The 11,975-nt window shown below is 40.3% G+C and overlaps 1 long non-coding RNA gene across 1 annotated transcript; it reads right to left on the reverse strand.

The window, feature by feature from the left end:
• Nucleotides 1–506: 506 nt before the first annotated feature.
• LOC129516011 (uncharacterized) lies at nt 507–11,761 on the reverse strand. The gene is made up of 3 exons (XR_008665690.1): nt 11,671–11,761; nt 3,539–3,654; nt 507–1,581 (listed from the first exon to the last, which is right to left on the reverse strand). It is a non-coding gene; the product is annotated as an uncharacterized LOC129516011 (long non-coding RNA).
• Between the last annotated feature and the right edge of the window lie 214 nt (nt 11,762–11,975).

The raw sequence follows: 11,975 nt of genomic DNA on the forward strand, positions 1-11,975 counted from the left end.
AGTTTGTTTCAAAAATAAAAGAGTTTATTTTTCTATTACAAGGCTTCTAAGAAAGAGGAGACATGAGCTAAAATGACCTTTTCATTTCCCTTTGATGGTTATTCTTAGTTAGATACCTAAACAATATTCCATGGTTTCCAGGGACTTGTACAGATGCCTGAATCCCAGGAGGAGTATTACTTCTATATGTTCTAGAGATTTTATTCAAAGCATCCACTTGATGTCTCAACAACTCGCTTCTTAAAATCTGCTGTCTGTCTAAACTGTCCATTTAGGGATCCCTGGGTGGCTCAGTGGTTTAGTGCCTGCCTTTGGCCCAGGGCGTGATCCTGGAGTCCCGGGATCGAGTCCCACATCGGGCTCCCTGCATGGAGCCTGCCTCTCCCTCTGCCTCTCTCTCTCATGAATAAGTAAATAAAATCTTAAAAAAAATAAAAATAAACTGTCCATTTAGAAGTGAATGAAACTCGTACAGTAATATTCCAACAGCCAGGCAATGTGTTTTATTTACCACTTAAGGTGGGGAGGGGTGTGGGTGGGGGATGAGGATCCTGGTAAGGATGAAAAGGAGCAATATCAGGAAACAACCAGAAACGGTTCTTGTCAGGTGTTCTTTGTAGAAATTCTGCATCGTTATGTGGAGAACTATGATAAAATGTGTCAGGACTCTTCGTGATCTCGGTAGAGAACGAAAGCCTCTGGGGAGCGGTTCAACCTGTCACGCTGAGGGCAGACTTTCTGGAAACTTCTGGTGAAAAGAAGGGGACCGCCGCTCTCTCTGAAAGCAAGAACTCTTTGCTCACCTTTGAAGAAAACCCCTAGGCACAGGTGGTTCGAATGTTGCAAAAGGACTGTTACCTTTCCCTTTGGCTGCTTAAGTTTTATGTGTCAGGACAACAATGTCACTTAGGAAACCTTTACCTAACACAATTTCTAGAAAAGTTGTATTGATGTTCCAGTGCTATCTATGAAGATGGCCAGAGATATAAAGCAGTGAAAAGCTGTTGTTTTTCATCTACAACCACGTGATTTGACACGCTTCATGCTCTAGATATGCAGGGATTTCTTCTTCTGAAGATAAAGGAGTTGTATGTGTAAAATTGGTGATTCTGAATGTGAATTTCTGGTTCATGTCATCCTGGTCATTTCTTGAAATTGCAATTGGAAATGGTTCTTTTTTCACTCATTTCTTTTAATGGCTAACACTGAATGAAATTCAATTATCAAAAAAAAAAAATTCCGGGAGTTTCAAGTCTGCATGTCCTATTATTTTTTGAGTTTGGAGCTCTGCTCAATCATTCTCCAGCTAGTGTGTCGTCTAAATCAGTTGTATTGGTAGGTTCGAGCAATTGTGAGATGTTTTCATGAATGAAGAATGAACCGAATGTCCCAGCTGAGCACTGACAGGTGGGGAGGGGGAGTTTGGAGAGTTTAAGTTGGGTTATTGCTCATCTCTCACCAAACTTCCTTCTGTTTTGTGTGGTTTCCATTGAGATTCAGGAATGGACACATGTCACCTGTTGCCTGTGAAACCGGTTCCTCCGACTCTTCCTTTACTCACATCAGGCTTAAATAAATGGACTGTGGAAACAGAACAGTGAATAGATTTTTTTAAAAGATTTTATTTACTTATTCCTGAGAGACACACAGAGAGGGGCAGAGACACAGGCAGAAGGAGAAGCAGGCTCCATGCAGGGAGCCCGATGCAGGACTCGATCCCGGGACCACGGGGTCACGCCCTGAGCCAAAGGCAGGTGCTCAACCACTAAACCACCCAGTGAGTAGATTTAACAAGAGCTTGCATAGATAGTTCCCTGTTAAACTCACACACATTATTTTTAACGAGTGATTTGCAGGAGGATTTTATTTGAATAACTGATTATCGGTTGTTATGTTTACAATCTGGCCAACGGCTGCTCGCTTCTTCAGAAATTGTGTGGTGATTCTAGTCTACAAAGGAAAAGGGTTGAGGGTATACATACTCACATCATGCTATTTCTACTAATGAATTTATGTTTGATGTTTGTATAATTAATTTTGCTCTTTATCAAATAAAACTAATTTCCTGATTACATTCCATTCATCTCAGGGTAAAAGGACCTCAGAAAATCCAGTATACTGGAAGTCATAGACTTTGCCAAATGATAATCACTTCTTATTTTGAAATTTATTTTAATTTATTTACTTAAAAATTATTTTTAAGTAATCTTTAAACCCAACCTGGTGCTTGAACACACAACCTGAGATCAAGAGTCACAGGATCCACAGACTAAGCTAGCTATGGGCCCTATATATCTGATTTTGTTAAAATCTCCTTCTGGGATAGTATCTGCATTATACTGTTATTGGTAGAAATAATTTTTATAGTGTTGAGAAAAGATGAACCAATTCAAAGTTTATAGGTATTCTGTATCACAACTTCCATGGGCCAGTAAGTAAGTTACCTTTTTCTAAAGAGACTTTTTTCACTTATATAATAAATGAGACTGTGCTCATGGCATTTGGCATTAATTGCCATGGATATCGACCTTCTCCATAACTGCTCTGTTCTGACTCCTCTAAGCCAGTTTTGACAAGGCACCATCCTTGGGCATGTCCTCAAGAGATCAAGTTCGGCAAGGTTCCTGCTAAGTCAGTTTATGCGGAATCCACCCTATCCCTGATATTTCCTCTTAATAATTCTCCATGCACCAACCCCACTTTGTTCCTTGGGTATAAATCCTTGTCTTTCCTTGTATTCAGAGTAGAGCCCCATCTCCCTCCTGTATTGCAAAACCCCATTGCGGTAATCCCTATCCCTCCGACGGTGGTCCTGAATAAAGCCTGCTTTCCCATTTTGCGGAATGTGAGAATTTTTTTCTTTGATAATGCTTCTGCTTAATGCACCTTTGCATGCTGCATGTGGGTATAAAACTCTGAAATTTAGCAAATCAATGCACAGAAACTCAGTTAAATTTTTTGATGTAATATTTCTCTGTGAATTATTTTCTAGAACACTTACAAAGGGTACCAAGCATCATCATAAAGACATATTTTTTTCCCCCAAATGATCTGGAGAGGACAAAATCATGTATTTTTTCAATGAGTACTTATTGATTACTTAGGCTAGGGACTATGAATGCAGTAACAAAAACAGCACTTGCTCCCTGCCTGCAGAAGGTCATTTAGATGAACATAACAGGTGGCGATAAGCTCTGCTGAGGTATTGTTAGAGAGATGCTCAAGTAGAGAAAAGGACAGAACCCAACTCAGACTGAGAAATGGAAGTAAAGTAAACATTTCTGGAAATGGTGCCAGAGCTGAGACCTCAAAAATAGAATGAGTAGGTGATGGACAGAGGTGGCATTACAACAGAGAGAACTCGGTGGTGGGTCCTTTATGATCCAGGAGGAAAAGTATATATCATTGGTTAATGGAAAGGGGAACAGTGGCCATATTGCCCAGGTCCTGCTATGTCGTGCTAAGGGACATGCCTTTTACATTTTTAAAAATCATTGTTTTATCATTATATAACTTTGACAGTGACACAGATACATACTTTAGTATTTTCTAGTGGTTATGTAGAAAGCAAGACATGGAACCTCGGAGTCCAACCATTTCCATACGTATATGTCAGTAGAACCAAGATCAAGGGTGAGAAGCTCGCCTTGGGCACTAAAAGTGGAGAAAAAGAACAAAGAATGGTGTGGAGATATATTTAGAATGTGGTACTGCAGAATCTGGGAGTTGATTAAATATGGTGTTCAGGCAAGGCAGGTTTCGGGAAGGGAAGACTATCAAAGTTAGTGACCTCATCAAGATTAGGAAGTGGGCTGTAGGGACCTCAGTTCCTCCTGAGGCTCTACTGTACTTTCTGCTAAAGGAAAATTGATGAAGACACTAGTATATTGCAAATTTCATGCAGAATGACTGATTCCTGATGTTCAATGTCTAGTATGTCTGCTGATCCCTTTGATGTAGAAGCTGGTAGCTTATAGACAGCACCTAAACTAGAAACGTTTCGAGTAAGTCCAAGCCAAATTCAATCCAACTCTTCAGGTCATGGCATAACCCAAGGGGGTCTAGAGATAATCAGCCAGGCCCTTGAAGCACAAAGGGAGACAGTGATTTGCCCAATATCACTCACCCTGCAGCATGGAGAGCATCTCTCAGTTTCCGATGGAGTCAAGTCATGTGATCTTTACATCAGTGCATTTCTTATAACCCCACAGTGCCCCACACTTGGACCACATATTTATGTCTTTCACAAAGCATGATGTAATCATTTCTTTCATCTTTCTATACCTTTCTCTTCTCATAAAAAACTAATCCTGACTGTATCCTTCAGGAGACTGATACCATTCAGTCTTCAGGCTTTCTCCAAGTGCTTTATTACATCCCAGCAGTCAACTCTTTAAATCATAGCTCTGGCTTCATTCAAGAATTTCTGGAGCCATGTATTTTCTTCTCTACAAAACAACTCCCTTTTAAAGATGTATGTATGTATGTATGTATGTATGTATGTATGTATCTGAGAGAGAGAGAGAGAGAGAGAGAGAGAGAGAGAGAGAATGCAACCAGGGGAGGCAGAGAAGGAGAGCGAGATCTCAATCAGACCTTGCACTGAAAATGATTTCTTTTGAGTACTTGTAAAATAATAATCCACTGTCAACATCCCTCATCATACGGTACCTTTGTTATGACTGATGAACCCATAGTGATACTGTTATGATCCAGAGTCCGTAGTTCACATCAGGGTCATTCTTGGTGTTGTACATTGGAAAATGGACTTGGATTAATGAATAATAACATGTCCCCATATAATAGTGGATGGATTACTCTCTCCACCACATGGAGTACTCTCTCTACCCTAAAAAAAATGCTTTTGTATTTTTATTTCCTAAATCTCCTTAAAAAATAGTAAGCAGATATTTTGAAAGGAAAAAAATCAACAAAAACATGCAACTTGAGACAACAGTAAGAAAAATAGTAATATGGAAAGGAGATAGTAAATTAATAACTGATTTAGTATATCCTAAAAAACCAAATGGCATTGGGAAAGGCTGAGAAGTCATCATATTTTTGTTGAAGAACTCTCCCAGTTCTCTGGAAAATGGTAAGAGTATTGGGCTATAAACAGAAAGATCTGCTGAAGGTCTGAAAAACAACCAGCCCTCCCTTCCCTTAGCTCATCATGCCAGGTCCTGTCCTCTCTTTCAGAAGAAGAACAGATAATTATCATATGGACAAGCCAAATCCTAGGAACCCTGCACTTTGATGTTACAGGTCTGAGGGTGGTACATTCATTTTGAAAGTAGAGGACTTAAGTAGATGCTTATGCATAAGAAGGCGACACTTAAAAACTTCTCCCTCTAATCAAATCCTAAAACTTAATCCTCATATTTTAAATGATTAGCTTAAGTACAGCAGAGCCTTTTATTCACTTCAAAGTGATGCCAAACTGTGAAGGGATGGACAGCAAAATGAAAAGCCTCCACATTTATATTCTTTAATTCTATATGTAAGACAGTTTTCATTCGGTACAACTCAGTATACCAATCTGCATTTGTTTTCATGATGGCACTAAATTATTTTACAAGTACTCAAAAGAAATAATTTCTTCACAACTGTTGGAATTTGGAAGCAGTTTCCAAAGATTCAAAAAAGCCCTCGGGTTTTGAAGAAGTTCTAAGTGATCTCAGTGAGTGCTTGTAAATAACCTTAGTGGGTGTCCACAGAACGCCTCGGGTAATCAAGTGTGAAGAAATCTTGAGTGTTGTCTAGAATTCTTTTAGCTTGACAGCAATTCCACAGCAAAGCTGTGTTTATAAAGCTTCTCAACAGGGATGGACAATGACAGTGCCCACTTTTACTGTTTTTTTCAGATGTGGATGGAGTAATGAGGATCATTAGTTTCTTATCTAATTGAGGATCAACAAGGAAAATACGCAATTGTCTTTCTAAGGTGAAACCAGCTCCATGTTTGAGAAGCAAAGTCATAGAATGAATGGATCCCTTCATTTTTAAAGATTATTCTAATATGCAATTTATTATTTATAAGAAACTACTAATTCATCAGGATATTCAATTTTGTAAGGTTTGACTTCAAAACAGTAGAGCATCAATCTGATGGACAAGTCTAACCCCATGTTTGAAGCATAAACATTTTTTTTTTTAGAAAATTGTCTTAAAGTTGACCTAGGACTTGGGCAGAAATGATGTACATTATTAGATAGCATCACTATGAAAACCTGTGTTGATGAAACTCACTTTTCACCTGTGGTTGGGAGGGAAGAAGTCCCGCATCTAATCTCCATCCTATTTCTATCACAGTGAGAGATCTCACATTCTGTCTTCCACAGTAAACTGTAAAGACAATTGCCTTAGAATTTGAAACCAGCACTGAAACACCGAGGTGAGTATGTGTATGTGCATGGCATGTACATGAGCTCAAGTGTACATGAGCACACACACATGTGGTGGGCATGGTTTTTTTTTTTTAATTAGCTGCAAATACACTCCATCTGTCCACTTTCAAGGAGCACTATTCCAAAGATGGTCAGGACCACAACTCCACCCCTGCATATTCTTCTACAATATAATATTGCCACCCTTTTGTCTTTTGAATCTGGGAAGGTCCTATGATCCATAGAGAATGATAGAAGTGGTCCTGGGCCCAATACAGGGATAATCCTCTGGACTACCCTGGACAATTTCTTCTTATTCTTGCCTCACACTTACTCTTCACTTGAGTTCTCCTAAATCCAGCCATCATGTTATAAGAAGACCCAGATGACTCCTCAGCTGATCCCCAGCTCCTCCTGACATCGATGTGAGTGAGCCATCTTGCACACCCAGCCTCGTCCAGCCTTCAGATAGACACAGCCCCAACCACTTCCAACTGCAACTGAATGACAGACTTTAAGCAGGAAGCACCTAGTTCACCCAGTTTGCCCACAGAAACATGAAAGATGATCCATTGTTGTCTTAACACATTAGATTTGGCACCATTTGCAACATACAATAAACCAGAACAACCACCGAGAAGGCCATCTGAGATTTTTGAACATCTCCCTAAATTTGGATAGGACCGCACATTCTAAGTGATGTCTTTCCAAGGTAGAGTTCAAAACATATATTTCTTAGTTCATTTTTGGTGATACAAGTTTGTGATTTAAGGTCACATGGAACCACAGAACTCAATGCAGAGGTGAGCAACGTTACACAAAGGGCTCTGTGGGGAGAATTTACTCTCTGGGAGGGATGATGCTAAAGATTTCAAAGGCAGGCTAATAATGCAATATGGTTCTGGATTGAGGATGGTTTGCAAGTTAAGCCACTCCAGTAGGACACAGCAGTAGGCCAGTTTGGTGTTATGGTTTTGAGCATTGTCCCTGTGATTTTATCCTCGTGTATATCCCTTTGGCCATCCTGATAATTCTATGACTCACTTAAGAATCATTAGGAAATTCATTTTCTACCTAAACAATTTAGAGTGAATTCCATTTTTCTGAAGTTATAAGAAAGGGCACATGCATGACTCAACTTGGCAACTTGAAAAGAGCTAGTGAATGCCAAGGCTTTATATGGTTACCAACAGCATAATCAACAGAAATTCTGATGAAAGTGTTATATCAGTTGGGCCTGGAGATTAAAAAAATGCAGCCTAATGGTGTGCTTACGTAACACCTGGGCTTCTCCAGATGGCTGAAAGGAATATGATGTCAAATGGCTAGCTGAGCACAAGGCACCATGGCTAACCCAGTGGTTCCCAACATATAGTTACCAGAACAGCAGCATCAGTATCAACTGCGAATTTGTTAAACATAAATTTCTGAGTTCCGATCCAGACTTCCCAACAATCTTCAACTGGAGCCCAACAATCTGTGTTTTCGTTTTGTTCTGTTTTGTTTGTTTGTTTGTTTACAAGCATGCCAGATGATTTTGATGCACACTTAATTTTCACAACCCCATTTTATGGATACTTTTCTCTTGCCCACTTTAAAGAAAAAACAAAATGTGTGAGTCCAATATAGCTTCTTCTAGAAGAATCCACACTGAATGAAGCATAGGGGTATTCCTTCACCTGGGTTCTCACAGACTCAATAATCACAGTTCCTCAGAGGTCACTGTCAATATTTCACCAACCTAACTGGCAAATTTCTAACTCCCTATCATATAAATTAACCGAATTAAGTGTACTCTTGGGAATCCTTCACCCATCTCGGGTTTCTCTTTCTCTATAATGGTTAATCTACTACTTTCAGGTCGGAGTATGCCCATCACAGAGTGCATCTTGGAAGCTGCTTTTATAATCCTTGTGAATTTATGAGCTCTCCTTTTACATTTAATAGTCTATAAATATTTCTGCTTCATAATAGAGCCTGTTTAGTCATGTTTCAACTAATCACAATTTTTTTGTTCCTGTAAAGTGTATTTCCTTTTCCTCATGGCAGCAAATGAATCAAAGTCACGTGCTCTCCCTGATTAGTCTTTAAATGTTCCTGCCCTCATCAAGTTCAGCATTTCACATACTCAGCCCTGCCACTTCCAAATTATGTGATTTTCCAAGTCCCTGTTATCCCTCACACATGGAATCTAAAATCCAATCAAATGAATAGACAAGCAGAAAGCAGAATCAGACATATAAAAACAAAGAACAAACTGATGGTTGCCAGAGGGGAAAGGAGTGAGGAGTCGGACACAATGGGTGAAGGGGAATGGGAGGCTTCCAGTTATGGGGACGAATAGGTCATGGGAATGAAAGGTAAAGCATAAGGTATAATGGTGTTGTCATAGGGTTGTATAGTGACAGATGGTAGCACAGCATAACATAGTGTAACATAACATTCAGAGATGTTGGATCACTATGTTGTACACCCGAAACTAATACAGCAGTATGTGTCAAGTAACTCAAGTTAAAAAAAAATTAAATCAATTATATATAAATGGGGTCCCATGAGATTCACATTAAACAATGTATCAAAAATTATAAATAAAATAGCTCTATGTAAAACATAGAGACTTAATAAGACTCCAAAATGTAGGTGTATCAAGAGGAATCTAAAACATAGATTCTTTAATCAATATGATTAGATAATTTAATACCGGCAAAAATTCCCTTTGACTTTGGAAAAGTATTCAGTATAATATGTTTAGACATATTTTAAGTATTCTGCCTAGAAGCACAGCAATTAAGAAAATCTGAATTCAGAGAAAAGTCTAGGAATGAAGATTTTAGGCAATATAATTTTTAAGATTTTAGGTGCTGGTTGGTGGGTGAGGTCCTTTTGATCAAGCATGTCTTTTATCCCAGAAAAAATATAACTACTGGAGTTAGCAAAATAACTACCATCATTAGTGTTATTAATAAATTGAGAGTGGGGGCCCCTGGGTCCGTGAAGGGTCTGACTCTTGGTTTCAGCTCAGAGATCACAGGACTGAGCCCTATGTTAAGCTCAGTGCTCAGCACGGACGCTGCTTGAGTTTCTCTCCTTCCCACTACATGCACGTGCTCTCTCTCTCTCTCTCTTTCACATAAAGAAATAAATCTTTAAAAAAATAATAAATTGAATGTCCGTTCAGGTCAGGCAGATGTAGCTTTAAATCCTGACTCTGTTCCTATTACAAGTGCGTGATTCGGGGAGTACATAGCAACTTTTCTGTTCCCAATATTTGATGTTCTTTTTTAAGATTTTTGTTTATTTATTTGAGAGAGTGTGCAAGAGGAAGAGGGGGGGGAGAGAGAGAGAGCGCGCGCGCATGAGTGGGTTTCAGGGAGGGGCACAGGGAGAGGGAGGGAGAGAAGGAGAGAATCTCAAGCGACTCCCCACTGAGCCCAGCCTGAGCTCATCCCAACCCCAAGATCATGACCTGAGCTGAAACCAAGAGTTAGGCATATAACCGACTAAGCCATCCAGGATTCCCCCCAAGTTTTAATCTTTTTAAAATGAGCAAAATACTATCTAGTGGTCATCAAAGCCTGACAAACACAGTGCACCAAAGATACGTGTATCCACTCATTTGAAATAAATTGCCTACAGTCTCTGTTCCAGGAGATGTTGGAGAAAAGGCTCATCCTTTCCTCTAGATGTGATATCCTGAGCTTATCCGGCCCAGTTTGCACATGCAACAAGCGATGTTGCGGTGGCATCGGTCCCTCGATCATGGATGGTTTCATCTCTCTGGATTCACTCACTTGTCTCTAGTATCCGATCCCATCTCATCCTCAATAAAAGCATCGGCTGCTTATTCATCATAATTCTCTCCATTCCAAGATACAGAAACCCTACTCGCATTGGCTTAAGGAAAAAGAGGAAGGGAACAAAGAAGATAACCTATTTGTGGGAATGGAGGCATCCTTTCCTCTCCATCTGTGTCATGTTGCCTTCTTTCCTTGGTGTAGATGTACTCCTGGCAGGTTCTCCCCGCAAGGCCCTTGGCACCCCATGCCCACTGTCCAGTAGCTACTACTTGATTGGAAGGGAGGGTCTTTCTCATTAGCTCAAGTGCGATTCCACATCTCTCTCATGGGTCCAAGATGATCCTGTAGGCTCTGCGTGGTCAATCTTCGTGTCCTGTGTGTGAGCCGGCTGCTCCCTTCTAGAACTGGAGGGCAACGGTCAAACACATGCGGAGTGCGTAGGCTGAAAGTGGGAGAGGGCAGCTTTCACAGGAGCGCTGACAGTGCTAGCAGAGAAAGAGGCGATGACGGATGGCAGGCTGGCACAGCAGCTGCCCGCCGCCCTGTGAATCACAGCCGCTGCCTGCGCTCATAAATAAATAATGGCCAGGGCCATTATGAGTGACAGCGCTCTTGTTCTGCAGACACTATAAATCTGAATAGAATAAGCAATTCTTTGGTGAGATGATAGAAGAATCCATCTTCCCTCACTTCACCTGCTCAATGAGAGCAGCAGCCCCTGGATTGCTGCCTTTTGTGGCTGCATTCTGAAGAGGGGCTGCGGAAACAGGCGGTGATGTTGTACAGAAGTAGTCAGGAAATGTGGGCTATTGAAACCGACTCACAAGGGTCCTCCTCGTTGCAGGGATTAATATCCCTGCCATGTTGGCCAGCCTTTTAAATATATTCTTCTGAATAATACAGACAATTGAAATTTTAAGTTTTTGTTTTGTTTTTTTTTTAATTCAACACACAAAGGAGTAAGTGGATGTTACCCTCCGAGGGACAGGGATTGGTAAAATACCAAGATTTGAAGCTAATTTCTTTTGAAACTTGGCCAAGAACAACACGTCCAAATTATAATGGGATTAAATGACATGATTTAACTAAAAGGTTTCCCTCAGGCCTGGAAAGTGGAAGGAACTGGAATGTTAACCCTCTGCCCTTTGCACCCCCACCTATCTTTGACAACATGGAAATATGGAAAAATGAGAGCTCTGATGACTTAATCTGCAGTGTTTATAAGGAGACAATATAACAACAGAACGCTACTGTTTTGTTTTGTTTTTTCCCTGTGTTTGGTGTCTAATTGCTAAATTAACAATAAAATATTCCTACCTATTCACAATGTCAAAAATAACAGAAATGTCAGCGGATAATCTCACCAGCAGTAGTGGAATCTGTGCATCTGCATTTATCAGAACTGCTGTGTTTCAGCCATCCTCCAATCAAGCTGCTTCCTTATTTCTGCTCTACATGACCCCAGTACGCTCCTCGTCCCCACAAACCTGAGCATCATTCAGCTCCGTGGCGCTGCTCGATTGTGGTAGGGGGAGTAGACCCTAGAAGATTAACTCCCTTGGGTGACCAGGTGGCTGCTGTCTTGGCAGCAAAGGATAGAAGATTATTATATAAAAAGATCCTCTTCCCTTCCCATTCCCTCAATATGAGTAATTATTAACCTTGTTTTTTTATGCAAATGCTCCCTGGCATAAAAAACTCAGGTTACTTAATAATGAATTATCCTGCTTCACCTGGTCAGACCAAACTCCAAATAACATCTGTGAAAATATATTATAGTAAATCAACTGCA

The sequence above is a fragment of the Nyctereutes procyonoides genome, unplaced genomic scaffold (assembly GCF_905146905.1).
Source record: "Nyctereutes procyonoides isolate TBG_1078 unplaced genomic scaffold, NYPRO_anot_genome, whole genome shotgun sequence".
Taxonomy (NCBI): Eukaryota; Metazoa; Chordata; class Mammalia; order Carnivora; family Canidae; genus Nyctereutes; species Nyctereutes procyonoides.